Source organism: Aplidium turbinatum, chromosome 14 (genome assembly GCF_918807975.1).
Source record: "Aplidium turbinatum chromosome 14, kaAplTurb1.1, whole genome shotgun sequence".
Classification (NCBI taxonomy): Eukaryota; Metazoa; Chordata; class Ascidiacea; order Aplousobranchia; family Polyclinidae; genus Aplidium; species Aplidium turbinatum.
Genome location: NC_137485.1, coordinates 447877 through 463335, shown reverse-complemented (window position 1 = coordinate 463335; position 15459 = coordinate 447877).

Genomic DNA, 15459 nt, shown 5'->3' with positions numbered 1-15459 from the left:
GTGTATCTCAGCAATTAGCTGATGCGGCATTTGATTCTTCAAAAGAATTCTAGACATAAAAGAAGCTTTATAGTAGATTGGAATTTGCTTGCACTGCAGGTTCCACAAAGTTTAATAAAAGTTATCTGCGCTTCGTACAAATTAAACAACAGTTAACAGACTAGTATCGGTAACCCCACTGGGCGCTGGCCTAGTTTTATTATTACTTGGTGCTTCCCTTCATCAATCTTCACCATTCAGCGTACCAGTTTGACTGCACTGGTGAATGTAGCATTGATCTGGCGATGCGAAACCCAGGGGGGCTTGAATCAAACAACATTCTATTTGAATAAGGATGGAAGCCTAGGTAGCTTGTATTTAAAAACCGGAAAATTTAAGTAGTTTTAATCTTGCCTAATACTTCTTGCTGCTTCAATTACCTTGCAAAGAAAAATGGATGAAGTTAAATGCATGCTGAAGCAATTGTCTGAAGAAATCAAGGAAATTCAAAAGGAGCAAAAGACAATAAAAGGGAAGTACCTGACTGAAATTCCTAAACCAAAAGCTGACTCTAATGGTACATCCTGTTTTGCAGATTTACAAAAAAATCCTGATGTGGAACGACTTGACAAAAGAATTGACCATCTGGTCAATAAATTCAACATGATGTCTTCTGCCATGAAGAAAATTGAAAATAAAATGGATGACCAAGAACAGTATACCAGACGTGACTGCTTGATTTTTCATGGATGCTCAGCCATGCCTAAGGAATCAATCAGTCGCTCTGCTCCTTCTTTTTTTACTAATTTTGTTATCCAAACCATAAATGAAAAGTTAGATTTAAACATCACAGATTGGGACATAAGTACTTGCCACCCTTTATCTAACAGAACTGAAAATGTACCAATAATTGTGAAATTTACTAGGAGGTCAACTCGAGATCTGATCTTCAACTCAAAACGCAAACTTAAAGGAAGCGGGATGGCCATAACTGAGTCCCTCACCAAAAGAAGGCTAGCATTGCTGAATCAGGCCAAGGAGAAATTGGGAAAAAGTAATGTTTTCTCATTCAATGGAAAAATTTATGCGTATGTCCACGACAAAAAGCATTGGATTCAGACTGAAGATGACATAACAAAGTTAAGCAATTAATATTAATTATTTAAATGATTTCTTCCATACATTAAGCTCCTTAACTGTTGAGAGTTGAAATGTTAAAACCTATTTTAGATGCAGTACTGAAAAGTACTGCTTTTTGATATAGCATTTCTTAAAGTCAGCTAGCAATATGCTGACATAACTTTAAAACCTCCAGTCAACCTCAACTGTATTATATTACCTTAATTACCTTGTTAAACTACTTTAAACTATTGATAATATACTTTTGATTATTGTTCAAATTTTAGCATATTTTTCTGCTTGTTTGTATACTCAGCAGAAAAAAACCTGAAAAAAACCTGAAAAAAACCTGGAACATTTTAAATCAATTATTAGGTAAAACCAGATGCAATGAACAGTCCCATCTTGTTAAAGGTGATGAAGTACTTATACAGAATATTGATAAGGCTAACTACTTCAATGAATATTTCTCTTCAATAGCATCAAATCTGGTGGATAAAATTCCTAATGCAAGTACCAAATTTTCAGATTATCTTTCAAATCCTATCAGTGAATCCATTTTTTTGCGCCCCACTTCTGCTGATGAAGTCAAACAAATTCTTTCTTCTTTTCAATCCAAACTTAGTTGTGGAATAGATGAAATACCAACAAAGATATTAAAAGTTGTACCACAAAACATAATTATAGCACTGACCCACATCTTCAATTTATCCTTAACTAACGGTGAATTTATAACGGCATTTAAAACATCTAAAATAATACCCATATTCAAAAAAGGCAAAACTGAAGACTGTAGTAATTACCGCCCCATCAGTCTATTATCTTCCTTTTCTAAAATACTTGAAAAAATAATGTACAACAGAGTGTATAATTTTCTTGAAAACCATAACTTTTTCTACCCCCAACAATTTGGGTTCAGACAAAATCATTCAACTAACCTTGCAGTTTTGCATCTTGTTAGTAAAATTTCAAATGCATTTGAAAAAAAAGAAACCACCCTTGGTATATTTTTAGACCTGTCTAAAGCATTTGACACAATTGATCACAAAATTTTGTTAAACAAGCTTTACTATTATGGTATCAGGGGGGCAGCCCATGACTGGCTCAGTAGTTACCTACTAAACCGATTTCAAGTAGTAGAAATATCTCAATCAATGTCTACTAAACGCAAAATATGTTTCGGGGTCCCCCAGGGTTCAATTCTAGGACCTTTACTGTTTTTGATATATATAAATGATTTCTGCAACAGCTTACAACACTCTGAATCTGTAATGTTTGCTGATGACTCCAATTTGTTTTTATGTGGTAACAGTATCCCCGAGCTTTATGAACTGGCCAATATGGAAATGTTAAATGTAACAGACTGGCTGGCAGCAAATAGGCTGTCGTTAAATGTAAATAAAACTAAGCACATTTTATTCAACAACAATAATAATACAAAGTGTTTTAACTTCACCCATACATTATCTGTGTACAATCAACCCATTGAACGTCTTAACACTGTTAGTTTCCTAGGCATTTTACTGAATGAAAATTTGTCGTGGAAATCTCATATGATTCACTTGCTATTAAAACTGCGACGAAATTTCGGAATAATCTGCAAGATTAAACCTTACTTAAACACTGCGAATTTGATTTCTCTCTATCATTCTCTCATTGAAAGCAATCTAAGATATTGCATTAGTGCTTGGAAGCATGGTCATGTTACAATTGTAAACAAACTGCAAAAAATTTGCAACAAATTCATAAAAATGATCACTAAGCATGAACCACAATACAATGTCGACAGTTTTTTCACAATTGATAACCTTTATACCATCGAAACTGGCAAATTCATGTTTAAACTAAAACATAATCAACTGCCTAAAAACTTTAACTCGCTATTTCAACTTAATAGCAACTTGCATCACATATCAACTAGAAGTAGCAATCGATTTTTTCTCCCCTATTACTCGAAAAAGTTAACCCAACAATCCATCCAATTTAGTGGAGTTAAAGTCTGGAACGATCTCCCTAAACACATTACTGAAATCGAAACCTTTTCATTATTCAGCAGCAAGCTGAAAACCCATCTGCAAACAAAAACTCAAACCGATTAGCATACGTCCATTGTGTAATAGATACCACTTTTGTACATTTAATCGTTCAAGTACTACTGTTTGACACCTAGTATCTGAGCTTATTACAACTGTCAATGTCGTACATCTGCCATCACCACCTTAAACTGTTCAGTTTCAATAGGCTGCTATTAGATACTAATATGTTACCAACGCAATACGCCTTCAATTAGCCAAACTACGTATAATATACTTGTTCACAGAACCTTATAACTCTCTGTTACTTTGTTGTGTAGATTTATTTGGCAAGAGTACTTCAACAATGAAGCTGTAGGCCTATCACTCTCCAGAAGTTTGGTTGGAAATTCATTTCAAGAAACTCCATCCCGCTCCGATACCGAAGTCACCCGCATGCCATCTAGACCATTTTCATAATTATCATCTTCACTACATTTTTCATCATTCATGATCATCAGTGTAATATCATGCTCAAATAATAAGTTAATTAATCTAAAATCCTGTACCCATCAGTTATCAATTCCTATTCAATATCACACCACTGTCGTTGCTGCGAACACTCCATTTTCCTTAAAACGATGTACTGTACATAGTATTTTGTATATGTAATATGTTTAATATGTAAATAATATGTAATATGTTTAATATGTAATAATATGCCGTATGTTCATTATTTATTCTTGAATGCTCGTGTTGTTGATTTTTCTTTTTTATATTGGTTGTAAGGTTCAGTCGTCCCCGCATGGTTTCATCAACTGGCACACCTCCAGTTGCTTTAGGTATGTGGAGCCAACTGGTTCTTCCAACTAATTCATCTACTTTAAACTGTTAGGTTTGGTGGCCGTGCTTAATTTACTTTCGTGTACGTAACCTTTAAATTTGCATCGCATGCACGTTTTAAACTTTTGTAGTTTTGCCACCTTTTCCTTTTGTTGGTTTTGTTCCCGTTCACTATTTGTAACTTTATCATTGCTGTTGTTTTCCGACAAAGAAAAATAAATTGAATTGAATTGAATTGAATTGAATTGAATCACTCGATCACGATGGCTGACTACAGCTAATTAATAGAACCCTTAGATTATGTCAGCGATAACAATCCGTATGAGAAACTGCAAGCATTGGTTATTTTCACTATCCGTGTTTATGCTCCAATGTGGTCCGCAATAAAATCACACTCATCTTGCAAAGATGGAGCAAGACACAATCACCAAATGATAACCACATCACGATACCTTAGTCAGAAGCATAAGAAAATTATCGACCCAGTTATAGCCTACACCGCAACTAGGGTCAGTAGAATATCGGGATGCGCAACTACATCCGCTTTTGGCTTATCCGCAACACTAGAAGGGTTACGATTTTTTCTGATTTACAAAATAATGTACATTTTATAGGTTATATAAGAAGAATGAAGTTGGTTTTAAAGTAATTTAAGGTTTTTAGTTGAAAACAAGCGAGCAACAAAGCGTGAAAAAAATGTCAAATTGGCAATTGACCCTTCTAATGTTGGCGGAACAACGGAGTTGCGCGTCCCGGTATCTACCGTCCCTAACCGCAACTCATACTTTGCTCATCCGGAAAATATAATTTTGGCTATGATAACTTACCATCGACCACATAGGCCTATTCGAGAACTAGACCTGCGTAGAGTCTAGCTGAAATGAAAGCTAGAGCTGCAAAACCCAGCGGGAAAATATGAATATTAAAAGTTCCCGCAAAGCTTAATTTTGATGCAGTGAGTACTTCGAATTCAATAACTGGAAAGATCTTCCTATCAAGGACCCCATAGCATCTTTTCACAAATTGGGACTAGGTGGGCAAATTTTCAAAAAAGGGCACTTTTAGCGCGAGAGTTATGTTAAAAAGGGCACTTTTTGCGCGTAAATGACGGGAAAAGGGGCATTTTTTTCCCGAGCGTAAAACTTGTAGGCCTAAGCTTAAAAATGTAGATTTCTTAGGCAAATTGTGGGTGAAAAGGCATATCAACTAGACTAAACTTTTGAGACCCATAATGGATTCTTATATTCATCCCCGCCCACAATATTTTGTAATAATAATGTAATAAAATTTAATCTAGCAACATTTAGTTGCAGAGGTCTCTTGCACTGAAGTAAAAAGAAACAACTATGGTAATAGCCTATATGAAACACAACTGCTAAGATACTATAATGATAAAAGTAATTTGCGTTCTTCTGGTGACTATTAAATAGTCACCAGAAGAACGCAAATTACTTTTATTATAAAATGCCTGGTGAACAGTCTCTCTCTGTTTTTAATACTATAATGAGTTGAATCTTTGCAGAATTAGATGATTCTAAAGAGCTGGTATTTTATTTTGATGAAAATCAGGAAACAAACTTCGGTAATTCAGACATTTAGAATCTCACACAAAATTTGAGGTACTCACAACACAAATTGATAATTAATCTGCTTGAATGGAACATTAAGGATATTATAAGTAAGGTCAAAGCCTCAAAGGTAGGCTCATAAGTTCTAAATGTATGCTAAAGCTTTCCATTTAGCTCAGTGGTTCCCAACCTGGGGATAAATTACCCCCGGGGGGGTAACGAGACCCGATTTGGAAACAATGAAGCAAGTAAAGGTTGTGAACTTTATAAAAGCGAAGGAATTGAACAGCTATCTTTTCAAGGAACTGTGCAAGTAAAGCAGGAGTTACATGGCTTTAATTACATTTTCATTAAGAATTTCAAGGATGACCTTTTTAGATGTATTTTTGGACGTAGAATCCAAAAATCGAGTGCTTACAAGCCGAAAACTGGACATTTTTGAGATATTTGCATTTTTTTGTGTTAGCAAGAGAATGCCGTCATTGCGTGGGAGCTCAGGAGAAATTCGTGGTCGTTGGATAGCGGCTGCATTTGAATACATGGATCAAACCCAAAATTGTTAGGTCCGCTGTTTTCCCTCGGAATTCGGGTAGTTTTATTTCCTGGTCGCGAAATTTTTTTAGCTGTGATGGGTTGTGGTCTGGTTGTGTCGTTTCAATTCGAACCAATATTGCTTATTGCCGTTATCGCCCATCAGTATCATAGGAGAAGAGCCAATGCATTTTCTAAGCTTGTAAATTACATTAAGATAGAAGTTCTAAAGAAGGGCAAGAGTGAGACGCTCACAAACATATCAAAAAAGTATCTTGAATTTCTCTCTGAAGAAGGAATCGCAAATGTAAGTTTCGAAGAACAATTTCTGTGTGAAAAACTGAAAAGGTATTTTGGGTCCAATATTAAAACAGATAAACAAAGCAGAAAGAACGGAATAATTATTACTGCCCACAAATACTACTCAAAAAATCTGCTGCCATGATTCTCAGAAATAAGATTAAAATGTCTTAGGTAAAGCAGTTAAAGCCACCTATAACAGCGGATCTGTTGGATGATGGTAAAATACAACCACCTGAAGACCTTGTGCAGTTCTACAAATATATGTATGGTGGCCAAGATACCATGACTGAGCGCTGTGAAAGATATGCAAGGTCATCCGCTGAAGACGATGTTTACAAAGCTACATATGGGAGAATCAAACCTGCAAAGCATCTGCTGTTAGGGATGACTCTGAAGTCGTTGACGGGCTCCAAAAAAGTCATTGAACTTCTTAACCATTTAGGACACTGCGTAGGCTACATTTTGTGTGAGGAGTAGCCTATGAAACAGAAATTTCCCTACAGGCTTTGGAGAAGGAAAAAGCTTCTCCAGAAGGAATAATTGGAGAAAAAGGTTTATCAACTGCGATTGCTTGGGACAGTATGATAAAAGTAAAGATACGCTTTCAGGCAGTGACACCCTCCATGATACACAAGGAATATGCTTCCAAAATATTACAACAGAGTTAGATGGATCAAAGGAACAAGGCCTATCACAGAGTGATAGTAGCAATTCTGGTTTGTCTTGGATTAGAAAATGGAGTCTTGAAATCCCTCACATTGAGCTGGAGCCTGTAACAAAAAAGCCAAAGATAGTTTCTACCAATTTCAAAACTTTCGATATGCCTTCTCCTGAAAATCTACAAAGTGTGACAAAAAGGGATGTGATTTGGTCAATCGCCTTTGCTGGCTGTAAAGACACGCCTATGTGGTCAGGATGGAATGCTCAACTTACAAAAGATCCCCTGCCACGCCAGACAGTTGCATACATGCCAAATGTAGGGAAACCACCTACAAGACATGATGCAGTTCTTGATACTATGAAAACAAGCTTGAAAGTAGCGGATGAATGCAAGGAACATTACTTGAATGTTACGTATGACCTTGGTATTGCAAAGCCTGCTGCCCAAATCCAGAATATTCTGGCTCCCAGACTTGATAGGTTATTCATCCACTAGGACCGTTCCACATCATGTTCAGGTACCGTACTTTGGTTGCTTGGGCTACCTGATAGAGGATTCTAGAGGTCCATACATCCTTACTCAAGCGGAATTACTAGCTCCTGGGTCAATTAGCGGCTTCTTATCAGGAAAGCATTACAACAGGTGTAAGCGATTGCATGTTTTACTTGCCACAGCGTTCAGGAAAAAACATGTAGAGTCGTTCTTAGAGCAGATGAAGGACAATGTGAATAGACATGCTATCATCACAGCAATGCTTCGAAACAGTGTACATATTGAAGATGTAGAGAAATCAGATGCCTTTAAAGGTCTTATGAATGATTATGAGAAGTTCTGTGACGACACACGGAACAGGAACCATGGCGGTACAGCCCAGTTCTGGTTTCTTTACATCAATCTTGTACAGCGATTTTTACTTATGAACAGAGCTGTAAAGACGAATGATATTGAGCTCTTCACTTATGCTCTGAAAACAATAATACCTGTGTTTTTTGCATGAAACAAGCCCAACTATTCCAGACACATGCTACTGTGCGTCCTGAAACTGTTGAACATGGACTACACACACCCTGGCATACGTGATCGGCTGGAAAGGAGCCTTCTCTGTGAGGTGGTCTGGACATTCCTTCTCCAGATTACCTGTTGATCAAGCAGTGGAGATGACTGTGAATGTGGATGCTGCATACAGAATGACTGGTTTGAGTGCGTTCACCCAGAGTTTTCCTGCCCAACGAAGATGGAATGTCACGAGGTATGCAAGGAGTCAAGTGATAAATTATGCGATGGAGAAGGCTGGTATGAAACATTATGAAACTGTTTACCAGGAATCAAAACCCTACAGAATAAAAAGAGACCATGCTGATTTCATGAAGATTGGTGAAACCATCGATTCGACCATTAATCCATTTCAACATGTTGAACAAAGCAATCACTTGATCAAGCTATCGTCTGGAAAACCAGCTCCAGATGAGATCCGAAATGATCTCTTGAACACAATTAGCAAAGGTTCTGAATGGCAACAGGAGTTCCTTGATGAAATAAAAGAAGATCCAGCTCGAATTGAGAAGCCCATCAAGAGAAGGAAGGTTAGAAATTTCGCTAGCAATGCAGCAAAGGTTTTCGTCACCACAAAAGATAAAAAGTGGTAGAGCTGAAATGTTCCGGAGACATGTTTGGCAGACTTCTTTACTTATCCTGCCAAAAAAAGCTTGATTTAAGAAAAGTCCTGTCTCACCCACTGTCAGTAGGTCCCCTTAGTCTATGCAATGTAGAGGGAAGTATGACCACAATCAACAAGTCCAAATTGACTAATCATCTTGAGTCACTTGCGACGACAGCTAATGAACCATTGAATACGGGAAGCGATGTGAGCTATTTTTGATGGCATGTTCTTGATCAGAATGATTACGAACCTTCCTTCTACTTATGGTGGAATTGCCAAAAGTCTCTTAACTATGATTTGTAAAGCTACTAGCGAAGAAGTGCACTTTGTATGTGACGATTATACTCAGAACACAATCAAAGATTCAGCTCATGAAATTCGGGGGGGGCACCGACACTGTCATCAGCATTACTGGTCCTAGCCAAAAAAGACCCAAAGACTTTTCAAATTCTCTATCCTCATCACAGTTCAAAGATTCTTCCTTGCTTCCTTGTTTTATGGATGGCAGTCAAATGCCTATGCTGAAATATAATCGGGAACAAGAAAGTAATTGTAGCAAAGGGAAAAAAAAGCTATGAATTTAGTGTGCAAAGTAACAATCTTGTAATAAGACAGGACTGCTGTATATATGACTGCGAACACAGCGAAGCGGACACAAGGATGGTGCATCACATCTTTTAGCTCTACAAAAGTAGTAACAATCCTCTGCGAGTGAATGTGCGTTGTAATGACACAAATGTAATGATCATTCTCTTGCATTATTGCAGCGATGTGGACTTGCAAACAGAAGTTTTATTAGAAAGGGGTCATGCTTACAACAATACTCAGCGTATTGTTAACATCAGAAGCATGATGGAGGAGCTCAGTGAAATTAATGGCTTATTCTGTACAGCTTTGCCAGGATACCATGCCATCACAGGTGTGATTACAATTCCTGTTTCTTTGGCAAATGATAAACTAGACCACTCTTAATTGCATTAAAGTAACCTCAATTCCTTCAAACACTGGCAGATTTAGGCAGTTCCATCAGTGCTAGCTCGGCCACGGAAGCTGCTATCGAAGAGTCTGTATGTGCATTGTGCAACATACGAGAAAGGCAACTACGTGACGTCAATGAAGCCCGCAGAGTTATATTTGAAACGAAGTTTACGCCAATACATAGTGAGCGGCCTCTGCAAAAAGTAAAAGGTTTGGAACCTACAGCAATGCCTCCTTGCAGGGCAGCGTTTGTCCAGCACATTAAGCGAGCAAATTTTATTGCAAGGATGTGGAAACTTGCAAATGAATTCAAGCCTGTGACAAAGTCACCCTTAGACCATGGGTGGAAAGAGGATAATAACGGCAAGATAGTGCCAAATTGGTTTAAAGGCTCTCAGCTGCCGATTCTCTGGAAAAGATTCAACAAGCTTCGCAAAAAATCTAGCTAAACTTATAAAAAATAAATTTTCTTGTGACATTCATCCTGTATATAAAATACTTAAAGTGCACCAATATTTCAACTGAAGTCGCCTACCCCCTTTGCTCTTTCTTCGAATGTTGTGTATAAATTTAGTTGTTTGCGTGACGCAAACCAGACATACATTGGTATGTCAACCAGACATTTGTTGACAAGGGCCGGGGAGCACTTAAACCCAAACTTAACAACCAAAAGTGCAATAAAAGAGCAGATCGCCTCTTGTGAAACGTGCACTGACAATGTCTCGATCGACCAATTTAAAATCATCTCTCGAGGCAGATCTGAATTTCAGGCTAAGATTATGGAAGCCTTAAAAATCAAACGTAATAACCCGTCTCTGAACCGGCAGTTGTTCGCCTGTGGGCTCATCTTTCCTCTTGTGTGTGTTCTAATTGTTTGTCAAATGCCTGTAGTTTACACCTCATGTGATCTGTTTTCCACCGTATAATTTATTGTAATCATTCCTGTGTCACTCGTTCAGTTTGTGCTTTTAGTCTGGAGTGTCGTTAGTACACAGTTACAGTGCAAAGTCAAATTTACCTTACAATTTTCATTTTATGTATATTGCAGATATGTAATTCCTGATGAGGACACACGTACATGTCGAAAACGTTAGAGTTTATTTTTTAATTATGTTCTATTTGTCTATGTAATACATCATGTTAAACCCGCTGAAGTTACTTTGCTTTATTTCTCTATGGTTCAATAAAGCAAACTCTCTACCAAAGCTTTATCATTCTCTGGAAGTAGACCAATATAACAATGATAGTGACTACGGGGATTCGAATTTATCTGACGATTCATATGACAGTGAAAGTCAGAATGATGATTTTAACATTATCTAACTAAATCTTGTATTTCAGATTGTATTTTGTTACAGTTTCATATTTGAAAAACACAAAAACTGTTACAGTTACTCAAAAACCATGAGAGATAACCTTTTGTTCTGGCAGAATTTGACCAATTTCACTTTTTGAACTTCTTCTTCTCTCGTTTGACTTGCAGTAGCTTAGATTGGCAATGCCTCCTCGTGCAGCCAAGATACGGTAGTTGGGTCCAGTTGTCGAATACCAGTGATTCCACTTGGGGGTCGTAAGATGGGACATTCGTGGAGTATGTGTTGCATTGTTTGTTCTTTTTGAACTAAGAAGCTGTCTTAATTCTATGACAAATTGATAAAGAAAAAAATTAGAAAATAAAAAAAGGAAGTAGTACACAAACATTAAAAATTGCTAATATCTCAAAAATGTCCAGTTTTCGGCGTGTAAGCACTCGATTTTTGGATTCTACGCCCAAAAATACATCTAAAAAGTTCTTCCTTAAATTTCCTAATGAAAATGTAATTAAACTCGTATAACTCCTGGACTAAAGAAGATGGGAGAAAGATACGAAGCGTTACTGTACCACACACAAGTACGATAGCTGTCTCCTGGCAAGGTGATAACTCGCCTGGTCGAACTTTGTGAGGCTATCCATGTTTTTCTGATAGAAAAGAAGTCAGACATGGCTGAATATTTCCCTAACCAACAGTGGATTTCCCAGCTGTGCTACCTGGCTGATATCTTTGGTGAATTGAGCAAGACAATCTTTTAATTCAAGGCAAGAATGTAACTGTGATCGACACCAAAGTAGCCGTAGCTGCATTTATCGCGAAGGTTAAATTGTGGAACAACCGAGTTGGAAGAGGCACAGTAGTGCAGTTTCAGACGCTTGACATGTAGGCTACTTCGAAGGCAATGGGTTTGAGTTGACAGCGGCGTTGAAGGAGGATATAGCTGACCACTTAGGCCAGCAAGCCAAGAAGATGGACATTGGCCAACTACTTTCCGAATTTGGACACGGCTATAGTCTCCAATGTTGCGCTGAGCACTTCACATGTGTTGACAGCCAGGTGGATGATGACGACTTTCCGGCCAAAGAAGAATTTATCACTCTCCGAATGCGCGAAGCGTTGAAACATGATTTCAAGGGGAAAGGCTTGGATTGGAACCCTTCTGGTTTGGCAGACCCCAGGACGCACCAACATTAGCGACACTGCATTAAATATCCTGACATCTTTTTCAACAACGTATCGCTGTGAACAAAGGTTTTCAACTGTCTTGGGAATGAAGACAAGGAAGTGCAATCGCCTGGATGTCGAAAGCAGCACAAGAATCGCCCTCAGTATCACAAAGCCCAGGATCACAAAGCTGGCGGCTGAAGTCCAGGTCCAACCTTCGCATTGAATGTTTACCACGCATTGTCATCTTGTATTCAGCATTGTACTGCATTTTGATTGTCATAGTTAGCCCTTTGCAATCCATAGCAATAAACACTTTCTTTTTGAAAATTGATCTTGGGGGTAATTGGCTCACTGCAGGGCGGAGATTAGGGTAACAGCCAAAAAAAAGGTTGAGAACCACTGATATTTAGCTGTTCATTTTTTAACTTGGATCTAATTTAAACAAAAATTAAGTCTTAAAAATTGCCCACCTAGTTTCAAACTAGGGGGGCAAAGAAAGGGCTAGGGGGGCAAGCAAAGGGACTAGGTGGGCAAGTGCCCACCTAGTTTATATGTGAAAAGATGCTATGAAGGACCCTCTTGTAATTAAAACAATGACAGAGGCTGAGCTCCGACAATTCATCAAGATGGATGTGACTCCCAGTGTATTTTTTCCCAAATTTCCATGTCACACGGAAGCTGTTAAAAGGCTCGTGAAGCTGGTTACTGACGCATCTTACGTAGTTTGTGGACCGAAATATCGAGCTTCATTCGTGCCCGAATTGCTTCTCGTCAGTTAATGTCAACATTTGTGTCTAAACGTGACTTTACTCACTTCAATTTGTAACTGCTTATTATATTGCTTGCAATCTTTGTATGCATGAGCGCAAAAATTAATAGGAAGTGACTTTGCTAGTGTCCCGTAGTGGGCCACCTGTCAATCCTGTCATGTAAAGTTTAAGCTTGTGAGTCTATACTCGGCCATCTGATGGTGAATGATAATAGGCGTTTACCTGTTGGAACCGCAGGTGGTCCATCAGCCAAGTCACTTTAAAATTAATATGCTGAAAGAGGGTTAAATCAAAACTAGCAAGGACACACATTTTCATTGTATTTGGTGTTACATTAGAACCTTTTGCTATGTCTACATTGCGAGTTAAAATCGAAAAAAAATTTGCCATGCAGTTCTTTTATGTTTGAGTGCCTACATTTGTATGTCGCGGGGGGAGATCAAAAACTTGTTCAAACCTCTTCAATTTTTTACATTGCGTTTTGGTGATATATTGGCAACTTTTGCCATATCTAGCTAATTAAAATTGAGAATTTTTTTTTTGCTATTTTTGATCCACCCTACTGGACAGATTGCTCACATACCGCCACCATTTGGTGTCACTGCGCAAGAAACTCACATCCCGCGCTGCGCTACTCAAGCGCCTGGCAGGCTCTAGCTGGGGGGCGAGGGCTGACACTTTGCGTATAGCAGCCTTAGCCCTTGTCTACTCTTCAGCAGAGTACTGTGCACCTGTTTGGTGTCGCAGTGCTCACTGCCATAACATCGACACTGCCATAAACAGCGCCCTGCGCACAGTGACCGGATGCCTGTGTCCCACACCATTGCACAATCTCCCCATTCTCGCTGGCATCCAACCCGCTGAGCTTCGTCGCGAAGAAGCCACTCTGTCCCTCGGTCGACGGGCACTGGGGCCTAAACACCTTCTCCACCACAAGATCTCTGCTCTCCCAAACGAGCACCCCTGTCGACTGAAATCAAGACACCCATTCGTGCCAGCCGCTCAACTTCTTATCAACGAAGCTGATGTACAAGACATCTCTGCGGCTGCTTGGGCGGACCATAAATGGAGTTCTGAATGGAAGTCAACCGCCACCAGACTCTATTCGTTCATCCCCGACGCCGATACACGCCCCATCGGTCTAACACTACCAAGACAGGCATGGGTGCGCCTCAACCGTCTCTGTTCGGGCATCGGGCTTTTCCGCTCAACTATGCACCAATGGGGAATGGCCTCTTCCTCCTGTGAATGTGCTGCCGAGGAACAGACCGCAGACCACATCATCAATGACTGCTCCATCTTCAAGCCACCTAACGGAGTGGAAGGTCTGCGTGTCATGGATGAGGAAATCAACTGGCTGCTCTTTAGTAGCCTTCCAGTGTAGTCCTGTAACATCGTGAATCTGGGGTGGTAAAAGGATAGACCCTCGGCCCCAGACGCTCACACGACGACGACGACAAAAAATAATAGAATACTGAAAAGTTTGGGTGTTCATCAGGACAACGTTCAAAATTACATCAAAACAATGTACAATGTACTCAACCAGAACGATGGAAATCTATTTCCGAAAGCTTATACATCGTTATTGTTTTGACACGCAGGCTTTATGCTACTTGAACACAGTTGGAAACGTTATTATCCAGTCGTGCAACAAGCCTGATAAAAATACGGTATTAGGTGCTGGCTACAGGTAAGCAGTGGTGGGATGGCGCAGCGGATAAGGCGCTCGCTTTCCAATCATGCAATCCTGGTTCGACTCCCGGCTTCAACTATTTGTTGAGTTAGTTGCTGAAGTTGGGGTAGTTCTGAAGGAAAGGCGGTTGAGAGAAAGGAACTGGCCACCCCACTCTCGTTAGTGCCGAAGGTGTCCCACCCCACTCTCGTTAGTGCCGAAGGTGTAGTATAATAGAACCTTGTCTTCTCATAAATTAGATCAAGTATGAGATTCACCTTTACAGATAAGCAAAGTACGAAGTCTAGGAACAGTTGATTAAATTGTTTATTTAAAGCAAAATATTCAACTTCGAAATAAAAATAAAACTGTAAAAATGTTTTAGGCTTTGGTCGTTGAAAACAAAAGCATCAACAGTATGGTTCGTTGGCAAGGTCCAGTCTATTTTCACTACGACACTGCAGATGAAGTAAACAGAAATAAAATTTAAAAGAATTGGTTTAAAAGGTCCTTTCCATAACATGAAGGCTAATTTAGTAAACTTAGTAAAAATAAAACCTTTAAAATGGCGTCAACTTTCTTCGTCATTAACAAAAAGAGAGAGTTCTTTTATTTCGCATCATCAGCACATGTGAAAAAAAAACAAAAAAACAACACACGATTACAATGTGAGCTAAGTTGCCACTTCCATCATCATCATCATCATCATCAGAAGGACCGAACTGGTCATCAAGTCTGCCACACCCGTGTGGTGTCATATAAGCCTATTTGACATAGAACGGTGTCGGAGTTAAACGCAAATATATATTACAACATAAAGAACAGTACACACAGCCTACGAAATTTAACAGTACAATACAAAAACAGGAATACAAGAAAGGAT